General features: G+C 33.4%; 1 long non-coding RNA gene across 1 annotated transcript in view; it reads right to left on the bottom strand.

The window, feature by feature from the left end:
- Window positions 1-236: 236 nt before the first annotated feature.
- The window catches only part of LOC147909966 (uncharacterized), a 59,432-nt gene continuing 46,623 nt past the window's right edge, over window positions 237-13,045 (bottom strand). The window contains exon 2 of the long non-coding RNA XR_015544800.1: window positions 237-2,758. This is a non-coding gene — a long non-coding RNA (uncharacterized LOC147909966). The remainder of the gene's footprint in view (window positions 2,759-13,045) is intronic.

Below are 13,045 nucleotides of genomic sequence, written 5' to 3'. Positions count from 1 at the left end.
ATACGTTAAACGCGATAAAATTTTTTCGCGCGTAAATGTACCCGTTAACGACGTCAAGCGCAACTTCAGAGAGATTGCGAAATAATTCGGATTCCCTGGCAATGAATGCAAAATTATATCAAACGAAGTTCAAAGCGATATAAAATATCCCGCCTTGTTCCGTTCCGGTGTCCGGAGATAAAAAAAAAGATCTTTGTAATTTATACGCTCATTTCAATTTAGATTGAAATTAGGACTTTTATTTTGTTTCTCGAAAAATTTACAAAATTAATGTAAAATTAAATTCCTCTCTCTTGTATTCTATATTGTAACTATTCCTCTTACATTTATTGTAGTATCTACGATCGATTGCTCTTTCGATTTATATTACACGTGAAATTATGGTGTGTGCCGTTACAATAAATCTGGAAATCACAAGAAATGCGATCAGCAATAACTGATCGATGTAACTTTCCATAATAATTACTTTTTGTTCGATACACGTATAAACCTGCATACGATAAACAATAGATAGAACGATCATAGGATAATATAACGTTGATCTCGGTGAACAGACACAAGGGTTGGTTTAAGTGCGTGTTTAGCGATTGCGATCCCCGATGGCCTTTTCCATGGGACACTAAAGGGCACTAAGGGGCAGTATAAGGCTCGTAAGGAGGAGTGGTAGTAGTGAAAGGTAAACCGTTGCACGTACTCAGACCACAATATAAAATCACTCCGTACAAGCCGTACAAGCGCTCGACAAAGTATTGTCCAGTTCGATCTTCGACATGTTTCGGAAATCTTCACACAAGTTAGAATACTGAATCTTAAAAAATATTTTTATACATACAATTAATACATACAATTAATAATATATATAAAAATAATTTCTTTGCTCAGAAACTTTAATAAATTATATTATTACTAAAATTGATAAATTGAAGAAAATTTTAGCATTTTAGCGCGCGCGTTTTAGATATTATATTAGAATTGAGTAAAAAATTTGATAGTTTTAATTTATAAAATAATAGAAAAATATGCAGAACTTAGTCGAAGTTAACATGGAATATAAATTTTGATTCGAACAATAATTTTCATTTTGAAAAATGAAGAGAGTGAGAGAGAAAGAATTGTCTTATTTTTTAACTAAATAACAGTTCGAGGAAATAAAATTAAAATGTTCTGCGTTAATAGCTATATTAAATTTATTACAATGAGATAAATAATTTTAAAATAACATGAATAAAAAGAAAACGAGATGCATTTTAAACACACGAAAAGAACGCCTTACTGGTACGATCGAATTCTTCAATTTGAGACTTGGGGAAACGAGATGACGACTATTCGAGTGGTGCGACATATAGTGTGAGACGAGCTGGCGCGGATCCAGAAAGTGCCAATTCAATCTTACTTCCCTTTCCGGATGTAAAATTCCAGGTAGCCGCGTCAAACTTCCGACTTCCGTTGCTCGTTCTGTAGAGTTGCAAGTGTATGTTTCTAGTTCATTCGCGAATATGAACGATATTTTAATAACTTGATTGCCAAATTTATATACTTTGGCATTCTTCTTCATTTATTTATACACCTTTTAGACTACCTTAAAATCTTTAAAAAATGCGAAAAACGTAAATAAGATAAGAAGACTTGTTTTTTTATGATATAAAAGATAAAATACATCCATGTTAAAAATAGCATTATCGCGTTTATTAATGATGCAATTTTAATTTATCGTGGTGAAGAATATAGCTGATATCAAATAGTTTAGTCAAATTTTTTGGCTAAAAGTGACTAATATTATCATATCCGTTAACGATGATGTAATTTTAATTAATCATCGTGGGGGAAAAATAGTGAGGAAAAATAATATCAAGTAGATTATCAAATTACTTGAAATTTTGATTTCCAGAAATGTAAATTTTTAACGTTATTCACAATTGGTTCCATTCAGATAAGATTAATTTAATAATTAGTGATGATTATATATATATCAATCTATTCGTGTTGTTTTAAATACGAAAATATATTAAATGTAATACTCAGTATATACATTCATAGTGCCATTAATTTATTCCGCGTACGATAGCAGCTGAGTGAGATGAGTGCGCCAGATGAGAAAATTATTCAAGATCCTCGAAGATATGTATTCCTCTTCGCCCTCAATTTTTCTCTAGCATCCCGCGCTTCGAATTTAATGAGGTCCTTTATTGATGAATGACATTTATCAAAGTATCTCAGTATCATCGAGCCACGTGATCTAACGAGATATCACGTACTCATAATTCTGTGTTAACTCGGTTTTTCAACGGAGATTGAATTTAGAAAATTATGAAACGAAAAGTAAAAAGATACGTCGGTCTTTAAAATTTTAATTAAAAGTCGACTGTGAACAAAATATTGATGTTTAATATTTATCTTAAAACTGTACTGCTCGCTTGTTTTAATAAAATTGATTAAATTTTTAATCTTCGATATTAATGTAGACTGGTATACGCGTAGATTATTGATTTATTAACTCGTATTAATTGTTTGGCAAGTGCACAATATTTTTGTTGTTCCTGTTAATATTATAATCCGCGAATGTAGTTAAATTAATAAAAACAAAAACTCGTTACATATAAATGAATTATAGTATAACAAAACATAATGTTAATCATTCTTGTACGTACCTTGAATGATCCAAGATCTTTCACACTGCAAGCCAGTTTGACATTCCGTCCTGCTGGTACTGTGATGTTTCCTATTTCGTCGACAAATTCAGGATCAGGGATGGTGGTAACTGTAAGAAGATAATCAACATAGAAACATACATTAATATACATAAAATATAATTTTCTCTAATACGTAATTGAAATCTAAAATATTACCTGCTAAAATTACGAGAAAATTTCTAAACTAACACATAATAATTAATTAAACTCTATATTCATTTAATTACCCCATAAGTAATAAAAACAAAATTATATGCGTAAATGCTCAAATCATATTTCATACCCGCGGTAATGCTTTACAACATATTATTTGTACAGAGATAGACCATTATACCACATAAAGTTTTAATTAAATTTTAATATGGTTGAAACGGGACATCTGTATGTATAACGCCACAATGCGACAAAATCTTGCGCTAAATTTACCTGACAAATATGAGACAGTTTCGGGATCTGTCAGACATCGTCGGGTTTTGGAAAGCAGGCAAACTCGATCGACAAAATCCGATACAAAGTTCGACGGCAGAATTTTTTGAAATCACAACGTCAGTGAGTTTCCACGAGTGCGCTAGGGAGAGTATATACTCTCCGTATATTCTCGATGTTGCTTTACTTCGGAAAAGGGGAATCGATCGATCTAGAGGCGGTGTAAGCGTGGCTGCGTGGATGCGCTTTGAGTTATAGAAGCTCACCAGTCGGCGTGACAGCTTAGTTATTGAATACAAAATGCAATTTTTCAAGTCTCTACGTACCGCGGTATCCCGTACCAACGCCAGTCTCCAACCACCGTCTGGGAAAACGTGGCGGAGGCGGAGGTGCGTCCTTCGCGTGTGCGATGATCGAATCTACGAAAGGATTTCGAGATGCTTATATGGAGATCGAGCTCCCACCCATCTGTTCCGACGCTCGCGATCGCATTTCTCCATCCTGCGTGCTGTTACTTCATGCGTGAGGCTCACATTTGCGTAAGAGCGTCACGTGTAGAACACGAATTCGTAACTGGTATGTCGCGAAAATGGGTTTATATGATATCAGTATATTGTTTTACGTAGTCTACCAGTGTTAAATTAGACGTGCGACTTTCATCAACTTATTATTTTCGAATATGCATTGTTTGTGATTATATTGTCGGAATGTTTTAAGTTTACACATTTATCTTACATAAATGTTGCACTTGAAACGTCCAAGTGCAAGAAACATCTGCCAAAAGAAAGAAGCAAAATATGATGTTAAAAATCAACAAAGTGCTTACGTACTTTGAGCTATTTTTACAGTAATATTACTTCACATCCAATTTTACTAATAATGTATATCGTGTTGCATTCATTGAACTGTGTACAAATGAAAGAGAAGGAATATAAAAAGAACGGGAAGAAATTATTGGGTCGGGACAAAAGTTTGTGACGGTACAAACTACAAAATTCAAGTAGCTGTAATTTCGTTAAAAGTAAACAAAATTTAAATTTAAAAAAAAGAGTTTTAAAAGTTTAAAATCTATACTTTAAAATATCACTATGTCTTTTGAGTTTCTGTGAGTTCGATAATTTTTATAGATAATATATAAAAAATTATAGAGCTAGGTAAAATGAAAAAGTTTTTTTCTTTGTGAGCCTGTCATGTGCCCAAAAGACTTACGAAAATTATCGATTTTCTAACGTGAAAGTTCAAAGCTTTTCATACAAAATCGTTTTTTTTTTAAATGTTTTTAAGATTTTTTGTTACTGAGTTATCATGGATTCAATAAAGGATCTTGATTTCTCATGTCTTCGCTAAAAATCATTATTAAAAAAAAACAGATTCTTAAAGCTGAAACTTTACTCTTTCGAATAATGATATAATTGTTAAATTCTTTAAAACTTAAACATGATACAAATGAAGCAGCGTTATTGTTTTTTCCGATTCAATTCATTATATTCTAGAAATAAATTTATTAACATAAAAAATAATACAGCAAAAAAGCGTCTAATAAAATATTAAATAGAAAGAAATATGAAAGAAGTGCACAATGAGAATCAAAAGAAATTATATATTATACCAAAGTAAAAAGGAAAAAAAGAGAATAAATGTATGTGACAGAAAATGATATGAAAAGAACAAAAAAGGAAAAAAAGGACTTTCAAACTGTATTTATTTATGTCCGATTAATATATCACTTATTAGTGAGTCATTTTATAAATTCTTTTCTTTTTTACAAAGGAATACATTTTGATGAAGCAGATTTCAACATTTATATGTGTGCGTGCGATGAGCCTTTTAAGGTTGAATCGAAGTGACTCTCACTTGCCGAGTAACCAAAGTGTACGCTACTAGAAAATTCTCTTTGGTCTGCTGCCATCAACTTTACTATCTACGGATTCTGGCATTCCGCTGTGCGGTGACACGCGTATGTGGTTTCCAACTGTGGAGAGACCACATTCTCCGAACTCGCTGCTGAACCTTTCTACCTATGTCGTCTGCAATTGCGTTGTACGAAATGGACCGTCTAGACGAGAGATCTTTAAAATCAAAAGTCTCTTGTCAGACCATCACTCAGGCGTGATATCGATATTGATATATCTGAATCAGCAACTTTTAAGTAATGTGTTCAGACTTTTGCGGTGGCAATTCAATTATAGACTTATAATACTAAAATTTTTTTTTTCAATGTGCACTCGTTCTTTGCTTAATTACCGGCTTGTACGGGAAACGAATGGTTTTGCTGAAATATCTAAAATTTAGATAATTACAAATTTGAAAATACATAAATTTGTTGACCATTAAAATAATTATATAGAACACTCAAACTGTTTGCTAGAATGCTCAAAACTTTTTGCGGCATTGCTCATTATGCTCAAGTTTCCTACGTAATTATTTTGATGATTTGATAAAATTATTTTCAAATCTGTATCTATACCTTAATTTTGAAATATTTCAACAAAATCATTCTTTCCGTGTAATAATCATATTCATATTAAATGATTATTATTATTATAAATTATCGTGATATACCCATTTCATCGATTCTATGCAGACTTTGTTTATCATAACTTTAACACTATTTTACGAATAGCGTAGAATTAAACTTAAACGGAGAAAGAATTGCTTTTTGCTTTGTCATTCACATCGACTCCGCCGATAGTGTTCTTTTTGTCTTGTCATCTGTCAAACTATTAATTCCGCGATAATTGAAGGCATCAATCGTCGAATGATGACTATGTCGCGTCTTTCTAATGAGTTCAACGAACCAACCGCGTCGTGAAAAAGACTATTTTTTGCAGGCTCTCACAAACGCGGCGGAACACCACGGGGATAAGAAGCTGAGAGATCAGCAACTTCCGCTGTATTATTTGCGGAAACTTTAACCACGACGTGTAATTGGAACGGACTCTCGCTTGCGCCGCGAGAGCCTAAAGGAGAAGTAACTTACAGAGCGACACAAAAGCGTGCTTATACGCGCGTTATACACACGTATACACACATACGAGCGTTGTCGGGTGGTTTTCATGTAACGCGGAGGTGATTAAAGAGCGGCAGATCTCTTCATTACGGGTCGAGTGCCCGCTCGAATTTTAATTAATATCTGCGGCAAGTCTCCAGTCACGTGTCGCGCGCTTCAATACTCGCACCAATCCTAAGAAATTCAACCTGGTAGTAATCACTTTGATCCACTAATTATGTAACCTAACGTAAGAATATTCTACTACGTTTCCATTTTTTCTCTCATTTTTTTACCATAAATTTTATCAGGTGTTTTCGTCTCCATAAAAACTTTATGTGAAATTGTAAAAAAATTGTCTTACATTTAAAAATTCATTTTTTTTTTGCATAATATATTCACTCGCAAAAAATCTTTCATTATAACTTTTTTATAAGTATATATATATATAATATATGATAAATGTAATACATAATAATTATATTAAAATATAATAATGTGAATATCAATTGAAAATTGAATGAGAAATATTTATATGATTTTCATTAACGATCAACAAGTAATAATTTAGATTTTGTATAAATTTTCACAATAAAAAATGATCTAACTTATTACACTGAGAATAAAAAGGTTATTTTCCATTTTCATTAAGCATAAAGTTTAATTAAATAACGTGCTACATATTATATTCATGCTGTATTAAAGAGTCATATAATTAAAAAAATACGGTATGTAATAATGTATTTGCTGTAAAATGTAATGAAGACAGGAGATAATTTTTTCCTTTAATATAATACATTATATATAATTATGAAAATGAAACTTGTAAATTGTGACAGCAAATAGAATCAGTCAATTCTCTTAAAAGATAGGATAGGTTAGTAATAGAAGTAAGAGAGATAATAGAAAAAGAAATCTTAAGGTTTTTGTATTCGCGATATTATGAGAAATTGCTGACTGGCCAACCTTGTCATTAGACATTAATCTATTATTTCTGGAAAGAGTAATGGAGTTATGCTTCCAGAAACTGTATAACTCTTATTTTATAACATAATCTTACAACTAAAAATCTAGGTCGTTTTTTTAGAATAAAGAAAGAAAGGGTTTCAAGAAATTTGCATAAGAAAGAATAACTCTTGACATTCGCGTGTCTGAACTTTTACAGGACGTATGAAGCAATTTCAAGTCATTAACAAATCAAATTTTTAATACAAATCTATGTGATATCAAGTTCTATCTAAATCAAGATCTATGTAATATCAGATTTATATATTATATTTTATATATATATATGTAAACAAGATATATTAGATCTAAATTTATCTCAAAAAAAATGATTCTCAAGGATTAAGTTAAAGTGAAAAACTATTTTTCAATTTGACAAAAAATTATTGACTAATCAAATAACATCGGCAAAAAGTATGCATTCTTAATATACTCAAATGCTATTTTTATCATTTTTGTAGTCATCATACCTCTTAGATCTTTTTTTGAATTGTGATGATTTTTACGAAGTTAATTCTACCTTTAATGATTAATAGGGTAATATTTACTTAACTCACTCATGGTAATTTGAAAATCACATTTTTTGTGAGATGTGTCACTTTTAAAGTAAGGAAGCGTTGTGTTAACTTGGATGGGGAAAAATTTGGTAATAGCATTCAAATCTTTCAAATTACGAACATCTCAATGCCTTTATCGTCGCTATTAGTAACAATTTTGTTGGTAAAATTTTCGATTTACACATGCAGGAAGCGATAATCTGGATAATATCGAAGAATTCACTTGAGTACCGGTAATGTCGAATAAATTTCAAAGACCGTACTTATCTCGAGAGTGTCTCGCGGTGACTTGTATAAGAGGGCACCGTGAAAGTCTACCTTATACTCTACCGCAACAACGTGTACGACGCTTCGTGCAAAGGGTCTCGTGAAGAAGTGCTAGGAGCAACAGTTTATGTCAATTTTCCGCTTCACGTACTGCCGCGTTCTTCGCGAAAAAGCAAGCCGTTGCGACAGTAGGCAGCATACCGTTGGAAATATTGCTGTTCTACTCGAAAGACGATATGTAATTTATTATATCACGAAGAAATGATCTTAGCTTAAAATTTCGTACTAATAATGTACTGTGCATTACTTATTCTATTTTTGATAACAATTTTAAATTCCTTACGATTATTGTTGCGAAAAGTAACATGAAAAATATGATGGATGATATCGTTTCTTATGCTATGCGAAACCAACTACAGGATGTAATCCTTAAAATTATACTTTTCTCAATAAAATACTGCAATATTTAATAAAAATACACGTACACATATATATAGAAATTAAAAATCGTGATATACTAAAAAATTTAATGAATGCAATAAAACAAATAATAGTACGTGTGTATGTCTGTGCGCATGTGAATAAATTTATTATCAATATAAATTGTGAATATTTTCAAATTTAAATATAATTTCAAATAAAAGCTAATTTAATGGAAAAAAGAGAAAAGTAAAAAATATTTAATTTACTACTTTTATATTAGTAGCTTTATAGATAATTGTTTATTTAAATGGAACTGTCATATTAAAACTAATAAATTAATTTTGACGAGTTAAAAGCTAAAAAATAGAAGCTTATTTTAAAAACTATCGCAGATTATATTGTATATGGAAGATATAGATAAGTGTATGAAGATGAAATCGTGAAAATTGCAGCCTCGTGCTGCGCGGAAAGTCACCGCTATGTGACATCGAGTTCGAATTGTTTTCGGATACTCGGGTTTTCATTAAATCGAGATCACAATCGCCTCGATTTCAGGGTACGACGGATAAGAAACCGTCGCGGGGCTCTACGGGTTTGAACGTTCATCAGAAATGCATGGGGTTCCCGCGGCCGATTCCGCAACCAGAAAAAGGACTGTTTCCTTCTTGTGGAGGACCTCTACGTGGGGCTGTAAAGTCCGAAACGAAATCCGAGATAAGACGGTCGAGCACACACATGTACAACCCACACGAGGACACCTACGCATCGACCGTTCGTATACAATTTATATACATATCACCGTCCACAGACATTCCCCTGGAACGGAGTTTATCTTGATTCTACCGGAGTATTTCCTGTCGATGCGTTTCACCCGCCGCTTTTCTCCTTTTTCCCCTCCGTTCTCCCATTCTTTTCTTTTTTTGGCTCGGCTTGAGAAAAACCACGCCCGTGGAATGCACTCTCGGCGTGCGAAATTGCGCACGTGCAAGACGAAGATTTCCACAGATAAGATTTTTCAATGCTAATGTCACCTTACACCCAGCAGCGACGATTCCATCAAATAATTTTGAATGGCTTCTCGCTTTGCGATAATATGGTTTCATCTTATTATAAAAATTGTTTATAGACAAGTATATTAAAAAATAATTTTTCCCGTAAAGCGTTTTGAATTATAAATAACAAATCTACTTAATGATTATTTAAATCTACCTAAAAATCTTATAAATTATATGCAAATGATAGTATTTATAATAATGTAATTTTAAATACACATAAAATATATATATATATATATACACTGAAAAATTAAAATTTCAGTTGCTTTCAACATAAAATCGTTACTATAAACAATGAGTTTTATTTTTAATATCGGAAAAAAGTACCTTCTATATCAATTTGGAACGGATCTCTACTTTAATTTGAATCGTTAAGGAATATCGAAATAAAAATAATATAATTTTGAAATGTCAATAAACTAAAAAGTATATTCGAGGAAAAGAAACTCTGAAAATAGTAGTACATCCGGTCGATCGAATTGAAAATTTAGAAAGTTGGAGTTAACGGTACACATCATTTCCGGCGAGGATGTCTGACAAATGACAGCAGTCTGTCTATCCTGGGTCCAATGAGTCGTCCTTATCAGCCGCCTTACGGTGCTGCAGCCTCTCGATTTTTCTTTTGGAAAAGCGAAAAAAGTCACTGTCGGCTTACCTATCTATCGATATCACTTCTTTGCCATGGTGGTAGACTGATGATGGAAAAACAAGAACGAGGGCAGATAAACCTTTCTTTCGCGCCGACATCATCAGCTACAAAGATTAAGTGGCTTTAATAGAGAAATATCCTAGATTAGTGGAGCTAGACGATGACTGCGATCACAATTATCTGGCGCCGCGTCGCGCCACGCCAAGCCATACCGCGAAAAAACCACCGGCCCACCACGTTACCTCCTATTAATGCGGATTATCTTCCGTTCCACGATCACATTGATCAACGTAAAAACGTGAGGATAGGACAAATGTTTCACGTTTTTCATCGCGTTTTTTTTTCTCGCTCCACAATGTTGCCCGTTTCGTGTTATGTTTCCTGCCTTTATTCTTTTGCCTTTTTCTTCGTTTAAAAATTATGAGAAAATCACGAGATAAGAATGAATAATCTTTTTTCTTTTGATTACACGTTTAGTGTTGCAAATGAAAGGTCAATCGCGTACATTAAGTATAAATATGTTAATTTATGTTATTGGGAACGTAAAGTATAATATTATATGAGTCTCAAAAATAGTTTTTTTATTCGTATAAAGTAGTCGAAAATCCAAACAATGTTAAAAGGAAAATATAGTTATGTAGTAAATATAGCTTAACATTAATATGATCCATTTATTTCTTTTTCTATATATTTTTTAGTACACTTAGATTCACATAACAATTCATTAAATTGCAAAAAAAATCAAATCAAATTCTTCATTTAGATAGAGAAAAAATTGAAAAAATCTTTCATAATAGTTTAACTTTAAAAGTAATGGGATATTTTTTAATTTATCTTTTTTACGTTAAAACAAGATAAACAAAAAATTGCATGACATCAGTCTGTTTATCTGACGACTAACAAATCTTTCTTAGCCGCCTTTCGACCCCGCAGCGTCTCGAGTTTTCTTTTTTCCGGTAAGTTTCTTCTTAAAGAAGTTTTTCTAAACAAATTTATATATACATATAATTAAAAAAATCTAAACTTGAAAAGATATTTACTTTCTATTAACGCTCTATATTGCGGCATAAAAGTAGTGTAATCCAAATATAGTTCGATGAATTTTAATTGATCATTATATTCCTCGCGCATATATTTTGGGAATATTTTAAACTATTCCATAGAAAAGCATTTTTAGTATTTTTGGAGGAACGGTAGACGTTTTCTGCATTAAACTCAACTGTTATATTTGAACCGCGATTCTAGTCTCCCCCTTCCTGAACTCCGTTTATTTCCCTCTCTCCCGCCGCGCTCCTTTTTTTCTCTTCGAGGTCTCTCAGACTTGCTCTTATTCCCTACCTTATCGGCTCAGATCTCATAAATTTCTCGGAAAACGCGATTAAGCGGCCCCCAGGCCTTCCCCACCCCTCACACGGATACCATCTACCTCCACTCTTTACTCCGATCCCGAAGCCCCTCCGCGACCCTTCCAATCTAAGTATTCAAATGAGAGAACCAACTTGCACCCCTTGCGCCGTACACCGTATAGCTTTTTACAATCGTGAGGTCCTCCTCTGCATGCTCGTTACATTCTCTACATAGGGACGGGACTGAAGAAGCAAAAGCGACGTAGTCGATGTAGTGGACTCAGAAACTTGCGAACGGTGGAAGGGTGGTCGCACACGTACATATTATCCGCGTGTAAAAGAAAGAAAAACGAAAATTGTAGCGGTATCTCCGGAAATTTTTCTTATGAAGAATCCATGCTGAAAAATTCCCACGTTCCTGAGCGTCCAGAAAGGAGGTGTGGGAAGTCAGAGAATTTTATCTTAAAGTAATGCAGGAGAATAAAAAGAAGTTATAAAAAGCCTCGAATCTAACCAATGAAAATACCATTATAATAGAACTTTATAAGAAATCGATAACTCGCCAAGATACATTTCCGCGTTATTTCTCTGAATAGAGTGATTTGATACCCATAACATTCATGAATCTCACATCGTTCGTCATTATGTAATAATTATTAAATTTATCCTACGATGTAAAGAGACGATTAAAACGTTCGATCGGGAGAAGATACTGGATTTGTTTTGCCAGTGATAGAATCTGGAACTGCTATCCTCCGAGAAGTCTGGCAGTCGAATGGCGAAAGACGAAGATCTTATCTAAATGAACTGCCGGCGTCGTAACTTCGTACATACTCCGTCTAAATGGTCGAACGACGTGGAAATGTTCCGTTTTCTCTGAGAAAAGTATAATTGGACGCGGATGTAAAATGAGAAAGTTGAGCTGCTTCTCGTTCCCAAAAACGAGATCTGATAATTTCCAAAAGATATTAGAATAGATACTCGTGCCGTTATAAATAAATGCCACTCGAAAGTAAATAAGTGTGCAAACAATTTCCAAAAGAATATTTAGAGGAAGATTAGACCATTCGGAAAAAAAAATATGTATATATATTAGGTGTTGGAATTAATTCGTAGCGTTTTTTAATGAAAGAATGTTATTTATTTCACATGAGCATTAAAAAATACATTAATGAAAGTACTTCCCATCACTTGTAAAACGCTACGAATTAATTCCAACACCTAATATATATAATATACAATATATATATCCGAACGTCCTGTAGGAAGCATTCGTTTCAGCGCTAAACAGTTTTCCCAAACTGCTCGCTATAACCCGGCATTGCTTTCAACGCCGGTAAAATAATATTCTTTCATGCATCAATCTGCAGTAAAGTAAATCCTCTCGAGACTCACGTATCGTGTGACGGATATTCAGCGCTCCCGCGAAGAGAGTGAGGTAAGAAGCGCAGTGAGAATATCGGATTTACGTACTATGCAACTCGCCTTTTGCCTGCCATCCTCGCCCGCGTGCTCTCGCCATAAAGGCTCGTCTTCCTTTCCGACTTCGTCTTCAAACGCGATTTACGTCTTTTGTCTCGCGTCGCGTGACGGACCTCGTGCCAAAGTCTAACTTTTCGCATTGCTGATGTATAGTCA

Source organism: Acromyrmex echinatior, chromosome 4 (genome assembly GCF_024713525.1).
Source record: "Acromyrmex echinatior isolate Ae372 chromosome 4, ASM2471352v2, whole genome shotgun sequence".
NCBI classification, from domain to species: domain Eukaryota; kingdom Metazoa; phylum Arthropoda; class Insecta; order Hymenoptera; family Formicidae; genus Acromyrmex; species Acromyrmex echinatior.
Note: the sequence above shows the minus strand (reverse complement) of the source record. Positions and strands in the feature narration are given on the sequence as shown.